General features: G+C 40.0%; 1 protein-coding gene across 1 annotated transcript in view; it reads left to right on the forward strand.

Annotated features, from left to right (window-relative positions):
• Positions 1 to 11,243: 11,243 nt before the first annotated feature.
• The window catches only part of LOC148502826 (cytochrome P450 2F2-like), a 79,461-nt gene continuing 78,204 nt past the window's right edge, over positions 11,244 to 12,500 (forward strand). Inside the window, exon 1 of the mRNA XM_088449270.1 lies at positions 11,244 to 11,317. The gene's annotated coding sequence lies outside the window, so the exon portion shown is untranslated. The remainder of the gene's footprint in view (positions 11,318 to 12,500) is intronic.

Genomic DNA, 12,500 nt, shown 5'->3' on the forward strand with positions numbered 1-12,500 from the left:
CTTTAGATATGATTTCAACTGCTGGATACAAGGGTTCAAAATCGCATCCAGATATACCGATATAGGATGAAATAGAGACCCCCGGGCAGAAATTATCGGCCGCCCCGGGGGGTTCTTTGCTTCTTTATGATGCTTAGGCAAAGTGTAGAAAAGGGGAGTAACTGGGTACTCCACCGTTAATGCACTTTTTAAATCCATCGAAATCAATCCCTCTGAGAAAGCATGATTAATAACATCATCCAGTTCACGTTTATACATAACAGTGGGATCTATGTTTAAGGGTTCGTAGGTGGAGGTATCCTGTAGTTGACGATAACATTCAGTCTTATATTTTTCAATGTCCTGAATAACCACTGCTCCCCCCTTATTGGCATTCCTTATCACAATGTCCACTGTTTTGGCAAGAGATTTCAAAGCTAAATTTTCATCCCTGGTTAAATTATGGTGAAAAGGATGACCTTGAGGATTAAATATATCCTCATGGTCCATCAACCGGGTGAAGGTTTTTATGGAAGCATTTTGAGATATTGGATCAAATTTTGATCGTGCTGTAATACGTCTTAATGATGGTGGTATAGAATTATTGATGTTTTCATTAATCCTAGAACTCCTAGTGCCAAAATGATCTTTCAAACGTAAAGTTCGATTTAATCGATAAGTGTCCACTTTCCATTGGAAGGCATCAGTGCCAGTAACAGGAATAAAGGAAAGTCCTTTAGACAATACGCTATGTTCAGAAATAGATAAAGGTATATCTGTTAATTTGAACACCAAACTCTCTACCTCTGTGGTTGCTTTTTGTTTGGTCTGCCGCGTATTTTGCCTACCCGTCCTTGTCCACCTATGGTAGGGGTTAGTATCATAGAACGCATTTGTGTTCCTAAAGGGAGTGTAGTTGCTGAAGTATCAGATGGAATGAGTTCAGATTCACTTTGTGAAGTACTAGAACCATCCAAAAAGTTACGTCTGGGACGAGGTTTCCGATTTCTAAATGGTTGTTTTTGACGATCACTGTATGTAGACGAATTGCTGGCCCAAGTATAGACTTTTCTCTGATCATAATCAGCTTGTACCTTGCATAATTTTTCTTTCTTAAACAAAATCAAGTTGCGTTTATATTGTTCCATTTGTGTATTAATTTTCTCAATCCACTGATTGTTTGTGTCTTGAATTAATACAGATTTATGCGATGTTTCAAATTCAGAAATCTTTTGTTTGATACAATTTAACTCTCTCGTGGATTCATCCACAACTAAAAGTAACAAGTCCATTGAACATTTGTTCAACACCGCTATCCATTTGCGGCAAAAATTTAGATTGTACCTGCCGATGGTGGGCATGTTTTTGATTCGAAAACCACGTGGTATCAGTTTACTGTGATAGTAATCAGATAAACTGATACTGTGGTATAAAAAAATCACATTCTTTCTGTTTCAATTTCAATAATTGTTGGAACAATATTTCTGGTGTAACCACAAAGTTATCATCATCCATCTTTTGTTTGTTAAGAATCGCTTCAGCTTCTGCGTCAGAGAAACTTAACATCTCTCTGACATCAAGGGTCAAAAAGTCCAATAAAGGATCCGCATCCACTCCAGCCGCCATGGTAATCAATATAATAAACAACATTTATTTATTTATTTATTTATTTATTAACAGTTTCTTATATAGCGCAGCATATTCCGTTGCGCTTTACAATTGGAAACATTGATAGAACAAAACAGGGTAATAACAGACAGACATAGAGGTAAGAGGGCCCTGCTTGCAAGCTTACAATCTATAGGGAAACAGGCATTGATACACAAGGATAGGTGCTATATATATTGCAATTTGGTCTGGCCAGAATGCAGAGTTTCTTGGTGGGCTGCATGATCCAGTCACACAGGAATGTCGGCAAAATGTCAGGAGTATGTGAAAGAAAGACAATATGTGAGGTTATGTGTGGACTGTGAGAGGGGATGTGATAAGACATGGAAGCTATGAAGGTTATGTGGTCGGTTCTGGAATCTGATAAGCTTGTCTGAAGAGGTGAGGTTTCAGGGAACGCTTGAAGGATTGAAGAGTAGAGGTAAGTCTTATTGTGTGTGGTAAGGCATTCCATAGAGTGGGTGCAGCCCGAAGAAAGTCCTGTAACCGTAAATGGGAGCAAGTAATGCGTGGGGTTGAGAGACGCAGTTCTTGTGCTGAGCGGAGAGGTCGGGTTGGGAGATATTTTGAGATGAGTGAAGAGATGTATGTTGGTGTAATTCGGTTAATGGCCTTATGTGTAAGTAACACTATTTTGTATTGAATACGGTAGAAAACCGGCAACCAATGGAGGGACTGACAGAGCGGGGCAGCAGACGATGAACGTTTGGCAAGGAAGATAAGCCTCGCAGCTGCATTCATAATGGATTGTAATGGCGATAGCCTGTTTTTGGGAAGACCAGTAAGGAGACTATTGCAATAGTCAATGCGGGAAATAATGAGTGCATGGATTAGAGTTTTTGCAGTGTCTTGTGTGAGATATGGTCGAATTTTGTATATGTTTTTTAGATGTATGTAACATGATTTTGAGACAGATTGAATGTGGGGAACAAAGGACAATTCAGAATCAAGGATGACACCAAGGCAGCGAGCTTGTGGGGTGGGGTGGATTGTTGAGTTATCAACAGTGATAAAGAGATCAGATTGGTAACTGTTATTGGCCGGTGGAAATATAATTAATTCTGTTTTAGAAATATTAAGTTTCAGGTAGCGAGATGACATCCAAGATGAAATGGCAGAAATACATTCAGTGACACGGACCAATACAGATGGTGATAAATCTGTAGAGGATAGGTAGATTTGAGTATCATCCGCATACAGATGGTACTGAAATCCAAAAGAGCGGATTAGTTTGCCAAGAGAGGTGGTATAGATTGAGAATAGCAAAGGACCTAAGACAGAGCCTTGCGGTACTCCAACTGATAGAGGTAGCGAAGAGGAGGCAGAATCAGAGAAACAAACAGTGAAAGAGTGGTATATAGGTAGGATGAGAAACAAGAAAGGGCTGTGTCCTGAAGACCTAGGGATTTTAGTGTTTGTATGAGAAGAGAGTGGTCAACAGTGTCAAAAGCAGCAGAGAGATCTAGAAGAATTAGAAGTGAGTAATGGCCTTTAGCCTTGGCAGTGACCAAATCATTTACTACCTTAGACAGTGCTGTCTCTGTGAAGTGCTGGGAACGGAAGCCAGACTGAAGTGGGTCCAATAAGTTGTGGGTGTTAAGAAAGTGTGTGAGGCGGGTGTAGACAAGTCTCTCCAGTAGCTTGGAGGGGCATGGGAGCTGGGAGATAGGACGGTAATTAGAGAGAGTGTTAGGGTCAGAATTTTGTTTTTTCAGAATGGGAGTAATCACTGCATGCTTGAACAGTGATGGAAAGATGCCAGTAGAAAGAGAGAGATTACAGATTTTAGTTAGGGTTGGGATGAGCACAGGAGACAGAGCTTTACTAATTTGTGAGGGTATAGGTTCTAGAGGAGAGGTAATAGAGTAGGAGGATGAGAAGAGTGTAGATACTTCATCTTCATTTGTGGGGTCAAATGAAGAGAATGTGCCAGTTGGTTCAGGTAGGGACAAAGAAAGCAACCTACTTTGGGATTTCCTAAAAATGTCGATTTACGAGGTTCACCCAATAACAATATATCATTATGAACCAAGTAATCCTTCAGTTTCTTACCCCTCTGATAGCAAAACATCAACTTAGAGTTTTGTAATGGTTTTAAGCCCTTATCAGTAATTATAATAGGCCACATCGTCTTGGCCTGCTGATTAATAAAACTACTCATATATTTATACTTATTGACCCAGATGTGTTTATCTTTAACCCTATCATTTATTTTATTATCAGGAAAGGTCAGAAGTTTCTCAATAGGTATAGCTAGAGCTTTAAACTGGGCTTTATCCAAATTCTTTTTATTGTACCCTCTAGCGCTAAATTTATCAGACATGTTATCCAGCTGTTGAATGCCCTCCTCTCTATTTTTAGAGATTCTGAGGGCCCGTAGGAATTGGGAGAATGGTAATGCATTTTTTTAGGGAGCAGGATGGTCACTGCTTGCCAACAAAATATTATTCCTGTCCGTCGGTTTAGAGAATAATGATGGAACTAATTTATCGTTTACTTTAGAGATGGATACATCCAAAAAATTTACACACGTAGTGTCAATGGTGTATGTAAACTTAACAGGATTTATACGATGATTGTTGCCCTCAATCACAAAAATGAAGGCTTGGGCAGAAACTGCCCATACGATGAACAAGTCATCTATATAATGATAAATGCTAAAACTTTACTCACTACATTAGGGTCAGCAAAAAAACATCATGTTAAACTGAGAACATAAAGGCATTGGCATACGATGGGGCCATATTGGACCCAATCGCACAACCAGACACCTGCAGAAAAAATTACCCATCAAACAAAAAATTATTCCGGGTCAAAACTAATTCCAATAATTCACAAAACAATTCTATCGGAGGACTTCTATAATGTGGATTACCAGTGATTAAAGTTCTTGCAGCCTGAATACCCTCAGTGTGTGGTATACAGGTATATAGGCTGCATACATCTACTGAACATAGCAAACAGTCTAAAGGTAAATCCGACAAATTAGCCAGGGACACCAACAAACCATTGGTATCCTTTAGATAAGTGGGTCTAGCCTGTACACACGGTTGGATCAATACATCCAAATACGTTGAAATGGTCTGATACAAGGAACCTCGGGCAGCTATAATAGGTCGCCCGGGGGTTTAACAGGATCCTTGTGTATCTTAGGTATAAGATACATCAAAAGCCTGATTGGAAAATCAACCTCCAAAGCTTTCCTCATTGCTGGGGAAATCCAACCACACGCACAGGCAGAGGCTAACACACTATCTAATTCTTTTTTAAAGTCACCAGTGGGGTCATTAGGTAATTTTCTATATGTGTTATGATCACTCAATTGTTTATAGGCTTCCTCCTTATAGTCACTCAAATTGAGGACCACAAGGGCCCCACCCTTATCAGCCTGTCTAAATACCACATCATCATACTTAGATAGATTGTTTAATGCTAATCGCTCATTTTTATTCAAATTCCAATACTTAGGTTTATGAGCAGCGGAATTATCACATACAGCTTTGTCCAGTAAATGCAAAAATGTCTTAATTGCCGAAGTACTACTAACTGGATCAAACATAGAGCGTTCCTGTAGTTTAAACAATTGTGAGGGTACATCAGACTCCACTTGGGGACTGTCCATAAAATGTTCTTTGATTTTAATAGTCTGTTTAACATATATGCCTCTTTCTTCCATTGTACATTGTCAAAGGGGCCATCGGAACAAATGATAGACCTTTGCTCAAGACAGATAATTCACAGTCCGTGAGGATCCTTTCAGAGAGATTATATACTAAGTCCTGCGCGCAAACTGGGTGGCCTTCTTCTCCCTTTGGTTCTGCTGGCCTTGGCGGGTACGATGGGACCCAAGTCTAAAAAACGTGCTCGGGTACGCTTGCCAGTAGAGGGTTGGCCCCTACCCCTTGGTTGTGACCTACAGATATTCTCAGTGTCACTCTCAGTGGTAGCTGTATCCTCTGAGACATCAACACGGGGTCTATCGATAGTGCGTCTAAACAACGGACTTCTGTCCGATTTAGGATAAGCTCCTGTCAGCCAATTGTAGACACGCTGATGCTCCTAGTCTAAATCAACCTTCTTTTTCTTATCACATTTAAATCGCACTAACCCTGTTTTATACCCCTCCATCTGGGTTGTTAACCTTGCCATCCAATCTTGTTGTTTATCACTGGTTAAAGAGGGTAGATGAATAGCCTCAAAATTTCTAATGTTTTCTTTGACTAAATCAATCTCCTTTCTAGACTCCTCAATAACCAGTAGTAATAAATCAAATAAACATTTATTCAGTATTGATGTCCATTTCTTACAAAAATCTACACTGTTACGTCCTATCGTAGGTACATTTTTTATGCGAAACCCACTGGGAATTTTCTTTTCTTTGAAATAATTTGATAAAGTCAGACCATGATAAAAAAAAGACTGTTTCCCATTTCTTTAGGCATAATAAGTCATTCTAAATGTTCTGTATCGATGGGGCAGCAGTATGCTCACAAAACTCATCTGTAAACACAATGGCTTCAGCCTCAAAATCAGAGTAACTGTGAACTGCTCCCTTCTCCAGGACAATTCTCTGAGGAACATCACATGACATATCAGTCTGCATAGTCATACAAACCAATTATACACTCCACCTGGCGGCACTCCATGGCAAGAAAGAAATCACATCAGCCGTGCTTGGTAAGCAACGTTTCAGCTCTTTATTGTGCTTTTGTCAACCTTATAATACATATACATAACACAACACTTACCACAAATATATAGCATATGGACACAGAAACATCCCCATGTGGGACGGCAGCATCCTCCCACTGACCGGAAGTCACAGGAGCCGGAAGTGACGTCACACCCATTACACAGCGGTAACCATAGCAACCGCAATATACGATAAAATACATACAACATAAATACAAGTCCTACAGACTTACATGCACAGAGTATATAATAGAAGGAAACAAACTGTCCACACAGATAATGTGTGGTAATCAGATAAATAGGTATAAACAGCGCATAAAATAGGCACACAAATTTTTTTTTTATATAAATACATATAGAGCAATATAGCATAGCCCCAGAGTATTTAGCACTATTCAATATAAATCAAATTCAATAATGTATAAATCAACAAGAAAATATATACACAATAATATACCTGCTACTACCAAATAAAGAGACATCTAGATACATCACGTAAAACACTGAAACCCCAATGATTCATTCAATCCTTTTGGAGCCAGTGAATCAAGCCTAACAATCCACTGCGACTCACATTTTAATAACTTTCATTGACGATTTCCTCCCCTAACTAACGGAGGTACATGATCAATTATTCTATAGCGCATAGACGCTAAGTTATGCACTATGCCGCCCACAAACATAACTTAGCGTCTATGTGAGTCACAGTGGATTATTAGGCTTGATTCGCTGTCTCCAAAATGATTGAATGAATCTTTGGGGCTTCAGTGTTTTACATGATGTGGTATCTAGAGGTCTCTTTATTTGGTAGTAGCAGGTATATTATTGTGTATATATTTTTTGTTGATTTATACATTATTGAATTTGATTTATATGTGAATAGTGCTAAATAGTCTAGGGCTATGCTATATTGCTCTATATGTGTTTATATAAAAAAAAATTGTGTGCCTATTTTATATGCTGTTTATACCTAGTCAGATGATTATCACACATTATCTGTGTGGACAGTTTGTTTCCTTCTATTATATACTCTATGCATGTAAGTCTGTAGGTCTTGTACTTATGTTGTATGTATTTTATTGTATATTGCGGTTGCTATGGTTACCGCTGTGTAATGGGTGTGACGTCACTTCCGGCACCTGTGACTTCCAGTTGGGGTGGAGGATGCTGGCGTCCCACATGGGGGTGTTTCTGTGTCCATATGCTATATATTTGTGGTAAGTGTTGTGTTATGTACTGTATATGTATTTTAAGCTTGAGAAAAGCACAATAAAGCACTGAAACGTTGCTTACCAAGCACGGCAGATGTGGTTTCTTTCTTGCTACGGAGTGCCGCCAGGTGGAGTGTATATATATATATATATATATATATATATATATATATATATATATATAATCTATATACACACATATACAGTATATATATATATATATATACACAGAGTTTTATATATATATATATATATATATATATACACACACACATATAGAGGGAGAGAGAAAGCTGCATTTAACACTGTAAGAAAAATGTTTCAGTTAAAATTACACAGACTGCCATCTCTGTCTGTGCTGGGTCAATTTGCTGCTCCTGATGTCATAGGAAGAAGACCGGTATCTCATGTAATTTCCCCATTGACCTCACTTGGGGTGTGGAATGAGTCATGGGAGTTAAAGTCTCCCATGGGGTTCCACCATAAGAGGAAAGGGGGTGTTCTTCAGATGCTGGCTACAAAGGGGGGTGGAGGGGAGGGGGCCTGCAATGGAGGAGGCTATCCAGCACTCAGGGGGTGGAGGGGGGCCTGCAACAGAGGAGGTTGTCCAGCACAGGGGGTGAAGGGGGCCTGCAACGGAGGAGGCTATCCAGCACTCAGGGGGGTGGAGGGGGGCCTGCAATGGAGGAGGCTAGCCATCACTCAGGGGCTGGAGGGGGGCCTGCAATGGAGGAGGCTATCTACCACTCAGGGGGTGTAGGGGGGCCTGCAACGGAGGAGGCTATCCAGCACTCAGGGGGGTGGAGGGGGGCCTGTAATGGAGGAGGCTATCCAGAACTAAATGTGACTGCAGGGGCTGTTGGAGTGGGCTAATAATATCAGCACATTTGCGGGATGAGGGCCTGGCTACACTGCGGAGGAGCTGCAATGGAGGAAGCAGGCAGCACTAAGTGACTGCAGAGCCTGGCTATAGTAGTGCAGGTTGTGTATATGTGTGGGGGGGAGGGGAGGGAGAGAGTTGGTTGGAGTGGGCTGAATAGATCGGCGCATCATGCGGGACAGGTGGTCAGTCTACATGGGGGGCACGGGGGTTTGGGAGGAAGAGACTGGCTGAACTCACTGACTGTCTGATTAATTGGAGATGAGCAGGTGGACTGGAGCCGCACTGCAGTGATGACAGTGATTCCACGGGCCCGGAGCTGCAACTCTGCATCTAAGTCCTTCTCCTCCCCACATATTGGAGGCAGGGCACCGACTGTGCTGCTGCTATACAGCCTGTGTGTGCCATCTCCCCACCGATGTCAGCAGGAGCAGTTCAAGCACAGCGCAGAAAGTTATCTCCAGGGCCGGATTTCAGGGGGCTGGGCCATGGGCCCTTTAGGACCCGACAGACCCTAGGCAGATGCCTAGGTTGCCTAATGGTAAATCCGGCCCTGGTAGGCACCCCTGGGGGTAGGTTAGGGTTAGGCACCCCCCGGGAGGGTTAGGTTTAGGGTGTGGTAAAAGGTGGGTTAGGGTTAGGCATCCCCACGGGGAGGTTAGCGTTAGGCACTAGGGGAGGAGGTTAGGCACCACTAACTAGGGTCATGGTTAGGGTGGGAGAGGGGTAGGGATAGGGTACTTACCTGCCCTGTCGGGATCTTCTCCATTCGAGCTGCTGGCGTCGGGATATGATCCGGTGGCTATTCAGCTGCGGGGACTTCATACTCATTCCATGCTATTTGTCATCCCGATTTTACTGCTACAAACCTAGGCTATAAGCTCTAGTGCATGTGACAATTACGCGGGGAAGGAGGAATGTATTTTTGTTTTTAATATTTTCTTTATACAAATCTACCTTAAAACACCAGCCGTCGTCATCAAGATGTTAGTGATGACCAGGACCTGGGGCTGAGAAGGTTTAAGGGCCTATACTGAGAATGGAAGAGCTGTAACCGATCCTGTGTGGGCAGGAAAACAGACACATTTTTTTGTAAACCCCCTACTCTATCAGTCTCACTGTTTGCTCTAATTACAAGTAAATCAAAATAGAAAAAAAATCATAATTATTTTGGGAAAACTAGACAAGTTATTTAAATACTTTAGATTAATGGCTGACTGTGTGGCCAGCTATTCTACTGGTAATCATCAGCGTCATTGTTAATCTGGCCCTTGTGATGACTGGTGTATGAAAAGTTGATGACATGCTTAACAGTGAAAAGGAGAAGGGAGCTTGGATGGCACACCCTAATTTTAAACATAATAAGAGGTGCTACCATGCTGAACTTGTAGTACAATGCAGGGTACAAAGAATGCATGTGCACACTCTAAGTACTGTACTAAGAACAATGATAGTCAACAAGGCATAATAGCACATATTATGTTTAAAATTAGGGTGTGCAGTCCAAGCCCCCTCCCCCGTTCCACTAAATTTGTATATTATACACGTGAAGGGTAAAACTGCTTCTGCTTTGTATTTGCACCACACCCAACTACAATTAGGTGTTTTTAATCAGTACAGGTTCCTACATTGCTGTCTACATATTAGAATGGGCTCTATTATAGGTAAATCCTGGATAAATGGACATAATGTGTTAGCATTAGGATGTTAGTGACCCATCTCATGGAGTTCACCTTGATGTGGTGGGTGGATGGGCAAACATTTTTGGCCAAATATGTACAAAGAACCTCACTAATACTCAATGTAAATTGTAGAGTTAATCAGGACTATACTGACTATCATTGTTGTTAGTACTTTTAGAGTATACACCTGTATTCCTTGTCCCCTGCATTGTACTACAAATCTCAGCATGGCAGCTCCTTCTTTCCACTATATTTGTGTAGAGATTGTACACATGAAGGCTGAGACTCCTTCTGCTCAGTATTTGTAACTCACCCATCGACCCTTAGGTGTTTTTAATCAGCACAGGTTCCTACATTGCTTGTCAAAAATGTTCATTTTAACGAGAACTCCACATCAGATTCCTTTATTTTTAATATGTTGTAAAATGTATTTAGTTTGTCATTTATGATCTTAACAATACAAGTATTGTGGTGTTAGTAGCTATACATATAGACTAATGGTATCTTTCAGAACTTTTTAACAATTAATCCTTTCTGAATAAAGTAATCAGTGCTTAATTACAGTAAATTTTTAGCTGTATGTTCATGTGGTGGCCTGGGAGCTGTAGGAAGGGTCAGACTAATGAAAAGTCTTACACAAACTGTTAATATCTGAAATAATATGCTGACGTTGGAGCCAGGACCATCTTTCTTGTGGTGCATACACACGATCAGATTTTTTCTTCAGATATGGACGATAACGATTTAAAAATCGTTCAGTCGTTCATATCTGAAGGAAAATCGTTCATATCTGACATGCCTGAACGATGGACGATCAACGATGCGCGTTCCCGTTTGTCAGATAACGATATCTGACATCTGATGGGTTTGCAGTCAGACTTGGACGATTCCATTCATTTTAATGCAGTCAAAAATCGTTCAATCGTTCAAATCGTTCAAATCGTTCAAAACTTTGGTCAAATCGTTCAAATCGTTCAGATCGTTTAATCGTTCAATCGTTCATCTGACAAATCTGACAAGTCTGACAAATCTGACCGTGTGTACGCTCCATTAGATTGTGAAATACTTGGCATTGTAGTTTGCAACATAAGCAACTTATCCGAGTCCTCCAGCACATTAATGTGTCTGCAAGGCTCAACAACTATGTAAGCTTCCCAGAGAGAACTGCAAACTGAAATCTGTAGTGTCCAACTTTGCGTTTTAAGGTAAGTGACATGATATTTTCTCAAAACTTGTGCTTTTCCACCATAAGGTTAGCATTATCTATGTTGAAATGGATTATTATGTAATGGTGCTTAGCCATTCATAGGGGCATATGTATCAAAGCTTGATGTGAGATAAAATTGTGAAATATATATCATCAACAAATCAGCTCCAAACTAGCATTTCTTAAACACAGCCTGCAAAATGTTACAGCGTTTTGTGCGCAATGTCTGCATATGAATGTCTGGAGTGTTGGGATCCATGGGTGTTTGGTAAGGAAGAAGTGAAGTCGGACGGTGTTAGCTACAGTACTAAGCAATGTACATAAAAGTAGAATAGTGTAACTTCAATTGATGTACTGTAAAAGAGAGTTTGTGAAGTGATGCAGGAGTGTGGTGTGATAGTGTTAAGTAAGGTGACAGTGATTTGGATAATTATGTGTGAATGAGTGAGAAAATAAAAGTTAAAAGAATTAGGTGGGAAGTGGAGTAAGGACTAAAATTTGTAAAAGAGTAAATGTGATTTGGTAATTTTTTTATATACTATTTCTTGATGTACACAGGAGTATAATTTTTTTTAAATATTTCTTTATTGAAGCAAAATAATTGTGTACAAAAGTACAAATGTTACAAATACAAAGATAATATTAATATAAACAGTGGTATATTTCTGGTGTTTATACAGAAAAAACAACATCTGAAAACAGATCCAATAACTTATCAGTAGATGGCTGTACCAATGCATCACTGCAATACAGTCAATAAAACACTATTAATAAATATATAGACAATATTGATATAATCGTATTATATAAAAATATAAAGATATAAAAATATAATACCGGGTTCTTGACATTTTTTCTTTTTTTTCTTTCCCCCCATAACTCGCAGCGAGGTATTTATATATCTTAAAGTGATATTGGGGGATCATTTGAACAAATACATGTTTCGTACCAAAGTGTGTTTCTGAAACATTTATTTGTTCTTTCAATGGTTGGGATAAGGTTTCAATGTAGCTTTGCCAAGTGGAGTAAAAAAAATTCAGTGAACCTTTCTTTCTGCAACATGGCCTCCAGCCATTCCATACAAAAAATATGGAAAAGCTTCCCTTGACACACTGTAAATGTAGGTGCTGTAGTTTGCAACCATACCTGTAATAATAATAATAATAATAATTTTATTTATA

The sequence above is a fragment of the Taudactylus pleione genome, unplaced genomic scaffold (assembly GCF_031769625.1).
Source record: "Taudactylus pleione unplaced genomic scaffold, aTauple2 ptg000481l, whole genome shotgun sequence".
In the NCBI taxonomy this organism is placed as follows: domain Eukaryota; kingdom Metazoa; phylum Chordata; class Amphibia; order Anura; family Myobatrachidae; genus Taudactylus; species Taudactylus pleione.